This window comes from Anomaloglossus baeobatrachus, chromosome 11 (assembly GCF_048569485.1).
Source record: "Anomaloglossus baeobatrachus isolate aAnoBae1 chromosome 11, aAnoBae1.hap1, whole genome shotgun sequence".
In the NCBI taxonomy this organism is placed as follows: domain Eukaryota; kingdom Metazoa; phylum Chordata; class Amphibia; order Anura; family Aromobatidae; genus Anomaloglossus; species Anomaloglossus baeobatrachus.
In genome coordinates, this window is record NC_134363.1 from 134,510,681 (window position 1) to 134,520,979 (window position 10,299).

Genomic DNA, 10,299 nt, shown 5'->3' on the forward strand with positions numbered 1-10,299 from the left:
AATACCTCTTTAATAATAAAAGCAACAATATCATATGGGATCGCTCACACCGCCGGATTTTGGGTCACACTTGGACCAATTTTATGCTATGGGGCCGCACAGATGTCAGATTTTTTCCTTGGACCAAGACAGCCCAAAGACAAAACACGCAACATGTCAGAGTTGGATCTGATGGGATCGCACTCATCCATCCAAGTCTATGGGAGCGTGGAAAGCATCAGACTGCACTGGGATGACATCATCTGATTTTCTCAGTGACGGAGAAATATTGTTTTCTCCATTTTCTTCTCCTCCTCATCTGAGAAAATCAGATCACTCTTCTAAACTCTGACAAGACAAACTTTATGCAGATGACAAACCTAAATGGCATATCTGCCTAAATTTATGGCACAGCCAGCAGCCGAGGGCTCACAGGTACGTATACTTCCCATTAAAACAAAAATTTCCTTAAAAGGGATCCTATCACCACATTTTTACATATAGAAGCATGGTTGTATACACATTTGTCCCCCTAAATACTTCTTTTAGTAGAGATGATGTGTCAGTCTTGAGAAATCTAGTGAAGAAGCCGTATGCAAATCTGATAAGAAGGTAAGTTCCGCGGGGGCGTGTCAGTGCACTTGGAAAACCCAGTGACACGCCCCCAGACTGATTTGCATATGCTTTCTAAACCTACATTTCTCAAGATTGTCACATGGGATTGTACCGCTCCAACGTCAGCAGCCGGGCTGCTCAGATCCAGACCTGCAGGTGTAGCTCGAGGGGTCTCCGGACCCGGGGGCCTCACGGACGCTTCGAAATAAAAAGGGGCGTTTGATGGTGTGTGGGATATGGTAAACAGTCCGTGACGCCACCCACAGTGTGTGATAAAACGGGGTACCACCACTGCTATTGGGAAACACCCGGGGCGCTGGGATGGCAGCTAGTTGTTGTTAACCCTCCGTGGGTAGGGATGGATTCCCCGGGGCCCAGTGTCTCTGTGCTGAGGATGGCGACTGCAGGGGACGGCGCACCCGGTCAGACCGGGTGAGGTTAATGTACTCTCAGTCAATGAATTCACACGAGTCCGTGGTAAACCAAGGTACCGGTGACCAGAGCTCCACGGCCGGGTGTATTCTGGTCCCTCACCCGGGGTGATGGTCTGTGTCACTTTCCTCTGAACTACTGTAGTTTGCTTTTGGATTTCTCGGTATGGAACTTGGGAGTCCACTCCCAGAACTACGGGCGGGAGCCTTATTCGTAGACTCTGACCCTTGGGGTCTAAAGGGGCCCTGGCGGATGCCCTATCCCCCGCGGTGGGCTACTGGTCTGCTTTCGGGACTTTAGGTGGGACAGGACCTATAATCCTGCCCTCAACTGGTTAATTAGCAAAGTCGGTGGTTCAGATTCTCTGCTTCAGGGTCCAGGTACCCCCTCTGTGCACGGTTTCTGGGTCGGTTTTCCGGTGTCGGTACCGGCGGGCACCAACTCTGCCACGGTCCACCTCGGATCTCCGGCAGCAGTCTTCCCGTCTCCTGTCAGACACGGACCACCGTCTGCCACGTAGCCAGAACGCCGGGGCTCCAACCCTGACGCCTCTTCTGTCAGTCTTCCACCTGAACTTCACTTTCTCCTCTCCTTTCTCACTCCTGCTTTTCTGAACTTCCACTGTCTTGAACTCTAACTAGAACTGACTCTTTTCCCGCCCCGGTTTCTCTAGACCCCTAGGTGGGCGTTCTCCATCCGCATGGTCCCGCCCACTGGTGTGCCTGCTCCAGAAGCAACCCAAGTCTGCTGTGTGTGAACATACCCTTGCAGGCTATAGCCGCAGTAACTTATTCCTTCCCTGCAGTAATGAAAAGCAGCTCGAAACATACTGATCCCATGTCCGCTTGTGCCAAATCCCAGCAAGCTAACATGAGCAAGCAGAGCTGCAGGGCAAAGAATGAGGGACAGCCTGGTGATTTAAGAAGCAGTGATCTAATAAATAAAAATCCTAGACTTTCTACCGGTCTGCACTTGTTACTGGGTCCCTCTTAGGGCATCACGTTCTGTTGCAGCCAATCAGAAGCCATTGATTGGCTGCAGCAGTAAAGTGACACCAACTCTTCATGTTTATGACCTGCAGAAGAACAGTGCCGAAGGGAGAGTACATGATTTTTTTTATTACCCTGCCTTTAAAGGGAACCTGTCACCAGATTTGGAGCTATAAGCTGCGGCCAACACGACTGAGCTCTTATATACAGTATTCTAACATGCTGTATATAAGAGCCCAGGCCGCTGTGTAGAACATAAAAACACTTTATAATAATCACCTAATGAGCGGTCCGCTGCAGACTGGTTGGATGGGTGTCTCCGTTCTCCGCTACCGGTGCATCCTCTTTCGGCCATCTTTGTCTTCCTGAGTGCATGACGCGTCCTAGACCATCCACACTAGCCGGCATTGAGGTCCTGCGCAAGCGCACTTTGATCTGCCTTAAGCAGGGCAGATCAAAGTATTGTAGTGCGCCTGCGCAGGACCTCAATGCCAGCTAGTGTGGATGATGTAGGACGCGTCATGCACTCAGGAAGACAAAGATGGCCGAAAGAGGATGCACCGGTAGCGGAGAACGGAGACACCCATCCAACCAGTCTGCAGCGGACCGCTCATTAGGTGAGTATTATAAAGTGATTTTTACATTCTATACAACGGCCCCAAATCTGGTGACAGGTTCCCTTTAAGATAATTTTTAATGCACAAACCCCTATAAGTCACTGTCCTAAGCACTAAAATTACCCTTGGAAAAACCCAATTTATACATCTAGATGCTATTTATTTTTTTTTAAAAGGAGAGCACTTGGACATTTTATAGCCTATGGCTGCGCTCATCGATGAGCCACAAAAATAAATACAGGATTATGTCGAAGTTTGGCCTACAAATCGAGACAAGTCAAAGGGTTCGGGGAAAAAAAAAAAAAAGCAGCACATTGATACTATCTGAGTTGCATCTGTGTGGTTTCCATTTTTTACTGCCCAGTTGCTCAGAAAAGTCTAGAAAATCTCCACAAGTTTGTTTTTTTCCATACAATAAATAAAAGAAATAAAACATATGTTAAAAATAGATTAAAAAAAAAAAATAGATCCACAAACAATGATGAAAAATAGATTTTTTTTTTTACTTCGGCGTCAGGCACGATCCGGTGAAAAAACTGATGCGACGGATCCGGCGAAAAAACGGATCCATCGCATCAGTTTTTTCAATGCGTTCCTTTTGTTTTTTTGACGGTTCTGTTGTGATACTGAGCATGCTCAGTTAAAAAAAACGGATCCGTCGTTGGATTCCGTCATATGCTGGATGACGACAGATCCGGCGCCCATAGGCTTCCATTATACAACATGCTGGATGGCACCGAATCCGGCGTGGTCCGTTTTTTTTTTGCCGGAGACAAAAAACGTTGCATGCTGCGTCCTTTCCGGCAGCCGGACAAAGAAATTTCGCCGGATCCGGTGGACGCCGCATGCAACACAACGCCATCCGGTACAATACAGCGCTAATACAAGTCAATGGGGAATAAAACGGATCCGACGCCGGATCCGTTTTATCCGCATTTCGCCAGATTGTGCCTGACGGCAAAAACTGGATGTGCGAAACCAGCCTAGTCTTAACTTCAGTAAAGGTCCAAAACTACTGTTCAAGTCATTACAATACCCCCCAAAACAGTGATGCTCATAAAACAATCAGTGTCACGCTGATGGATCTGCGGGGAGAGGGCGTCCATCTGCCCCACAGCAGGTTCAGATTTCCAGCAACTAATTTAAAAAGTTCTGACAACAGTAACATGTATTATGACATTGCTATTTTACTGATTCCTCTGAAGGAAATCGGTCAGCAGGATTTTACCCCAAAAGTATTTATTTGCTCATGTAGTTCTTTCAAAGCCAAGTCCAGCAATACCTTTACATGGCCAGTAGGCTCCACCATTTCTGACAAATCAGGGTCTCAATTTATATGCAAATGAGGCTGAAGACTTATGGTAGATCTGAAGCCTCCGTCACTCCAGCTCTACTCCCTGCCCAGAGCCGCCTACTCCTGCTTGACTGACAGCCTCTTTGTTGTGTGGATTCAGGCAGGGGAGGAGGAATAGAGCTGGAGTGACGGAGGCTTCAGATCTACCATAGCCCATCAGGCTCATTTACACAAATTCAAATGCTGATTTCTCAGTAATGGAGGCCAGGCCGGCCATGTAAAGGTATTGCTGGACTTGTCTTTGCAAGAGGTACAGTACATGTGCATATAGTTTTTAGGTTAAGATTCCCTTTAAAGTTTCTGTAAAGTAGCTGCAAACAACAGTTACAATGAATATAAGGCTATGTGCGCACTGGGCGTTTTTGCGCATTTTTCAGGTGCGTTTTTGGGCTCCAAACTGCATGACTTTTCATTTTTGCTGTCTGCACACAACTTTATTTTTAGCTGCGTTTTTGAGCTAAAAAAAAAACAAACAAAAAACGGACATGTCAATTCTTTCCAGCGTTTTACTGCATTTTTCACCCATACAATGCATTGGAAAAAACGGAGCAAAATGCAGTGATCAAAAACGCAGCAAAACGCGGTAAAAATGCATGCATTTTTACAGCGGGTGCGTTGTGCAGTTTTTGCGGCCAAAACGCAGCGTTTTTGAGAAGTGCAAAAACATCCTAGTGCGCACATAGCCTAAGCTTGCAGTCATCTCGCCATCCCCTTGCATTTACCAAGGAAGACAATGCTTAGACAGAGTAAGACTCCTAGACCAGGGTCACACAAGCAAATAAGAAAAAAAAAAATGTTTTATTTTTTTTTAAAAAAAAAAAAATAAAAAAAAAAAAAAAAAATCGGTCCAATGCTCATCCAGGAGATTGGGGCGATTGTTATACCATAATTTTATTTTTTTTTTCTCAGTAGCTATTATCCTACAATCATTTACAGGAGTATTTTCAGTGTTCTGTGCTACAGAATGGTGATCGATCCATATAATGGGATGGTACATGGATGGTCCGTGTGCCGTCCGGTTTTTTTCGTGATGCCATAGACTTGCATTGGTGAGTCTCATCCAATTTACGCATCTACTCACAGCATGGTGCAAGTTTTTTCTCATCCTGAATATAAGTGAGTGAAAAAATAATAAATAAAAAAAAATAATAAAATCGCAGATCTGTTCTGTCTTTATTAACATTGGTGATCATGCAGTGTAAGGCCGCTCTCACACATCCGGCTTTTTGCTGGTTTGACGGATGCGGCGCACGCCAGTACAGTATGATACAGTACAGTGGCAGCGCCGCAACTTCCGGGTCACATGCTCCGGTCACGTGACAGCATGTGACCGGCGGTTGTTGTGCTGCCAGTGTACTCTATACACTGCACTGGTGTGTGCCGCATCCGTCAAACCGGTGAAAAGCCGGATGTGTGAGAGCGGCCTAAGATTCTCTCGCACTGCACTTGTCCGCTCCTACGCTCGTGTGAACGAGGACTTACATCTTCGTTTGTGTATACCGTTTTAGGTCCAGGAATCTGGAATAAGTGATCCATTGCACCGAATATATGAAAAGGGAAGCAGAGGGGCCTGTTGGTTATTATGAGGCCCATCTGGGTCTATTTTTTAGAACAGAAAAATAAGTTTTGCACTCGAGAATTTTTTTTTGTCTTGTTCTAAAAAACTGACACCAAATTTAACCCATAATAACCAGTGTGGCCCCCAATTCACTGGTACACAGTGGCAGACACAGATAGGACAGGGCCCCTGTGCAAGAACTATATATGGGCCCTTTGCAGTCCAATCGCTCATCACAATGCACAATTCCACCTGCTTTGGAGGTGGTCTTGGCTCCCCTCACCTCTGTGGCCCCGCAGGTTATAACTATGATATGTCCGCCCCTGCTGATGTGAGAATTTCCCTCTAATCTGTAACCTATTGCATAAAACTGAGGATATGAGAGGGAAACATCAGTGATTTCACATGCTGTAAAGGCTGTGGGTTCCACTTGGCTCAGTTTTGGATGCCTGCTCCTGTACCCATACAAGCCACAAGAATGTCAAAGACATTGCAGTTATCGTACACTTATTAAAAGGAGAGGATATCAAGCCCTAGATGTAGGGATGGTCGTATGAATATAACCCTCATCCCCATCACTTCGACTGACTTTCCCCTTTATTTTGTACACCCCTTGTCTGGAAATAGCAGCTACTTTCCCTCTGGTAGAGAAATGATGACTGGACTTCTACTTGGAGACTTGTACTTTGGGCTAAGAGTGCTCAACGTCACCACATCCACACCGATTTCACTGTGTATCGACCCACTAAAATTAACACTGTCCTCAAAGTCATGGGATGGACCCCCCACGTTATGGACCTGTCCATCTGCAGTGCAGCAGATTTGGGAGCATCACGGAAAACTAGTGATGAGCCGGCACTACCATGCTCGGGTGCTCAGTACTGGTAACTAGTGATGAGCCGGCACTACCATGCTCGGGTGCTCAGTACTGGTAACTAGTGATGAGCCGGCACTACCATGCTCGGGTGCTCAGTACTGGTAACTAGTGATGAGCGGGCACTACCATGCTCGGGTGCTCAGTATTTGTAACTAGTGATGAGTGAGCACTACCATGCTCGGGTGCTCTGTACTCGTAACTAGTGATGAGCGGGCACTACCATGCTCGGGTGCTCTGTACTCGTAACTAGTGATGAGCGGCCACTACCATGATCGGGTGCTCAGTACTCGTAACTAGTGATGAGTGGGCACTACCATGCTCCGGTGCTTGGTACTCGTAACTAGTGATGAGTGGGCACTACCATGCTCCGGTGCTTGGTACTCGTAACTAGTGATGAGCGAGCACTACCATGCTCGGGTGCTCAGTACTGGTAACTAGTGATGAGTGGGCACTACCATGCTCGGGTGCTCGGTACTCGTAACTAGTGATGAGCGGACACTACCATGCTCAGGTGCTCGGTACTCGTAACTAGTGATGAGCGGGCACTACCATGCTCAGGTGCTCTGTACTTGTAACTAGTGATGAGCGAGCACTACCATGCTCGGGTGCTCTGTACTCGTAACTAGTGATGAGCGGGCACTACCATGCTCGGGTGCTCGGTACTCGTAACTAGTGATGAGCGGCCACTACCATGCTCAGTACTCGTAACTAGTGATGAGCGGGCACTATCATGCTCGGGTGCTCGGTACTCGTAACTAGTGATGAGCGGGCACTATCATGCTCGGGTGCTCGGAACTAGTGATGAGCGGGCACTACCATGCTCGAGTGCTTGGTACTCGTAACTAGTGATGAGTGGGCACTACCATGCTCGAGTGCTCAGTACTCGTAACTAGTGATAAGCGGGCACTACCATGCTCAGGTGCTCACTACTGGTAACTAATGATGAGTGGGCACTACCATGCTCGGATGCTCGGTACTCGAAACAAGTAGGTTGGATGCTCGAATGGGCTCAATTTGAGTACTGAATATGATGGAAGTCAATGGTAAACTCGAGCATTTTTCCAGAATATCTTCTGGAAAAATCCTCAAGTTTCCCACTGACTTTCATTATGCTCGATACTTCAATTGAGCCCATCCAGCCTGAGCATGGTAGTGCCCGCTCATCACTAGTTACTAGTACTGAGCACCAGAGCATGGTAGTGCCCACTCATCACTAGTTACTAGTACCGAGCACCAGAGCATGGTAGTGCCCACTCATCACTAGTTACTAGTACTGAGCACCAGAGCATGGTAGTGCCCACTCATCACTAGTTACGAGTACTAAGCACCTGTGCATGGTAGTGCCCGCTCATCACTAGTTACGAATACTGAGCACCCGAGCATGGTAGTGCTCACTCATCACTAGTTACGAGTCCTGAGCACTCGAGCATGGTAGTGCCCGCTCATCACTAGTTACGAGTACAGAGTACCCGAGCATGGTAGTGCCCGCTCATCACTAGTTACGAGTCCTGAGCACTCGAGCATGGTAGTGCCCACTCATCACTAGTTACGAGTCCTGAGCACTCGAGCATGGTAGTGCCCGCTTATCACTAGTTACGAGTACTGAGCACCCGAGCATGGTAGTGCCCACTCATCACTAGTTACGAGTCCTGAGCACTCGAGCATGGTAGTGCCCGCTCATCACTAGTTACGAGTCCTGAGCACTCGAGCATGGTAGTGCCCGCTCATCACTAGTTACGAGTACAGAGTACCCGAGCATGGTAGTGCCCGCTCATCACTAGTTACGAGTCCTGAGCACTCGAGCATGGTAGTGCCCACTCATCACTAGTTACGAGTCCTGAGCACCCGAGCATGGTAGTGCTCACTCATCACTAGTTACGAGTCCTGAGCACTCGAGCATGGTAGTGCCCGCTCATCACTAGTTACGAGTACAGAGTACCCGAGCATGGTAGTGCCCGCTCATCACTAGTTACGAGTCCTGAGCACTCGAGCATGGTAGTGCCCACTCATCACTAGTTACGAGTCCTGAGCACTCGAGCATGGTAGTGCCCGCTTATCACTAGTTACGAGTACTGAGCACCCAAGCATGGTAGTGCCCGCTCATCACTAGTTACGAGTCCTGAGCACTCGAGCATGGTAGTGGCCGCTTATCACTAGTTACGAGTACTGAGCACCCGAGCATGGTAGTGCTCACTCATCAGTTCCTAAAACCACAAATCCTAGGTCGTAAAAATCTGGAAATCCAGGAGTCAAAAAATGTTCCATCAGATGCGAAGTAAATGCGGCATTCCCCTTTAAAGCATAGACAGCTGTTTAGGAGACATTATTCGGCTCGGCCACGCGCAGCCATTCATATAGATTTATGCCCATTAATGCCATTCTCCCAGTGAGATCTCGGAGCCTTTCTTTCCGCAGTGCACATATACTGTATGTAACCGCTCTAGAGGCTCAGCAAGTCCGACAGGCACCAGATCTAGGGGTGAGGATGGTTCATGGAGTTGTGTCACAACCGGGGACTTATGCAACGCACAAAAATACACTTCATATTGAGTCAGTGCATGAGGAAGTGTAAGACGCAGGCTGCTGTCAGCGAGCGGCAACATCAAAGTGTCACATCACCCCCTCCCCGCACAAATGCATTATACAGAATACTGTACCCGTCCATCTAATAGGCCTGTATGACAATGCACCAGTGCCAAGGCCTGCGGCTAGGAAATGTGCCACAGCGGAGAGCAAATCTAATCATGTCTATGACCCTCTGCTAAGTGATTGCATTTCATTCTCAACGACAAATTAAATAAAGGATCAAATAATCTACTGCAGATACAATAAAGAGAAAGCGACAGCAGCAAAAGCCAACGAGATCGGTAACTCACTTCTGCGGCAGTGACATTGACCAGTCTGCAGAGGGACCGCACGACCCAATCACATAGACAAGTAGTGGATGGCGTGCTGGACCCAAGTGATCACAGCAATGCGGGGTGGAGAATTGGGTGGGCAGTGATGGTGTAAGGAAGAGGGGGGCGGGGGGCAAATGATGATACAGCAAATCCCCAAAACACAATTGTCACTCACTGGCTCGCATTCCTGCACAATATGCCAATGCAGTGCCAGCCATCACTGCTGCACGGACATCCAGGGCTGTATGCTGCAGTCACCTTACTACAAATATAACCCTAAAGACGTAAAAAAAATAAAAAAAATCTTATATCTAGGACAAATCTGCCAAAGGATGTGGTCGAGCGGCTGCTCCGGAGGCTTTCAGTCTTTCCCTCCTGCATAGCTGCAGTACAGGAAGGGGAGGGAGGGGGCTGCTGGCAGATTTTATTTACGCCAGTGGTCCTCATACTACACTGTGTGGACTTATTATTGGGGGATTACATATTGAAGTGCAAGTGGATTCGGTCACGGATGGTGGATTTGGAGACATATGATGAGAGGGTGGGGGCGCAACACAACCCGGGGAGCGAGGAGCGGGGACGTCATGGGTTATATCAGCTTTATTACATAGGGATACAAAACTGCAAGAAAAGAAGAAAATCAAGGCTCTCCCAATGCCGAGGATACAGAATACAGATGATGTATATCACTGTATATGTATAGTATATAATGTGTATTATACTAATATAATATATATGTAATGCCATTATATGTAAAGCGCTGTGGAATTAATAGCGCTATATGAATAAAATATATATATATATATATATATATATATATATATATATATATATATATATAAATATTCTATAGTATCAGCACATAAACATTGTGTATGTTGGTATATATACATGAGAGAGGATAAAGTATAGTCTTTGCTTATATACATTTGATGAGATATATATATATATATATATATATATATATATATATATATA

At 46.9% G+C, this 10,299-nt stretch overlaps 1 protein-coding gene across 6 annotated transcripts in view; it reads right to left on the minus strand.

Annotated features, from left to right (window-relative positions):
* The window catches only part of KCNAB2 (potassium voltage-gated channel subfamily A regulatory beta subunit 2), a 295,743-nt gene that overhangs the window by 284,420 nt on the left and 1,024 nt on the right, over positions 1-10,299 (minus strand). The window contains exon 1 of one of the 6 annotated variants that reach the window (XM_075327762.1): positions 9,497-9,617. The exons of 4 other annotated variants lie outside the window; for them this stretch is intronic. The gene's annotated coding sequence lies outside the window, so the exon portion shown is untranslated. Of the gene's footprint in view, positions 1-9,297; positions 9,402-9,496; positions 9,618-10,299 lie in introns of those variants that run through there. One more of the 6 variants, XM_075327761.1, reaches the window with a different exon arrangement.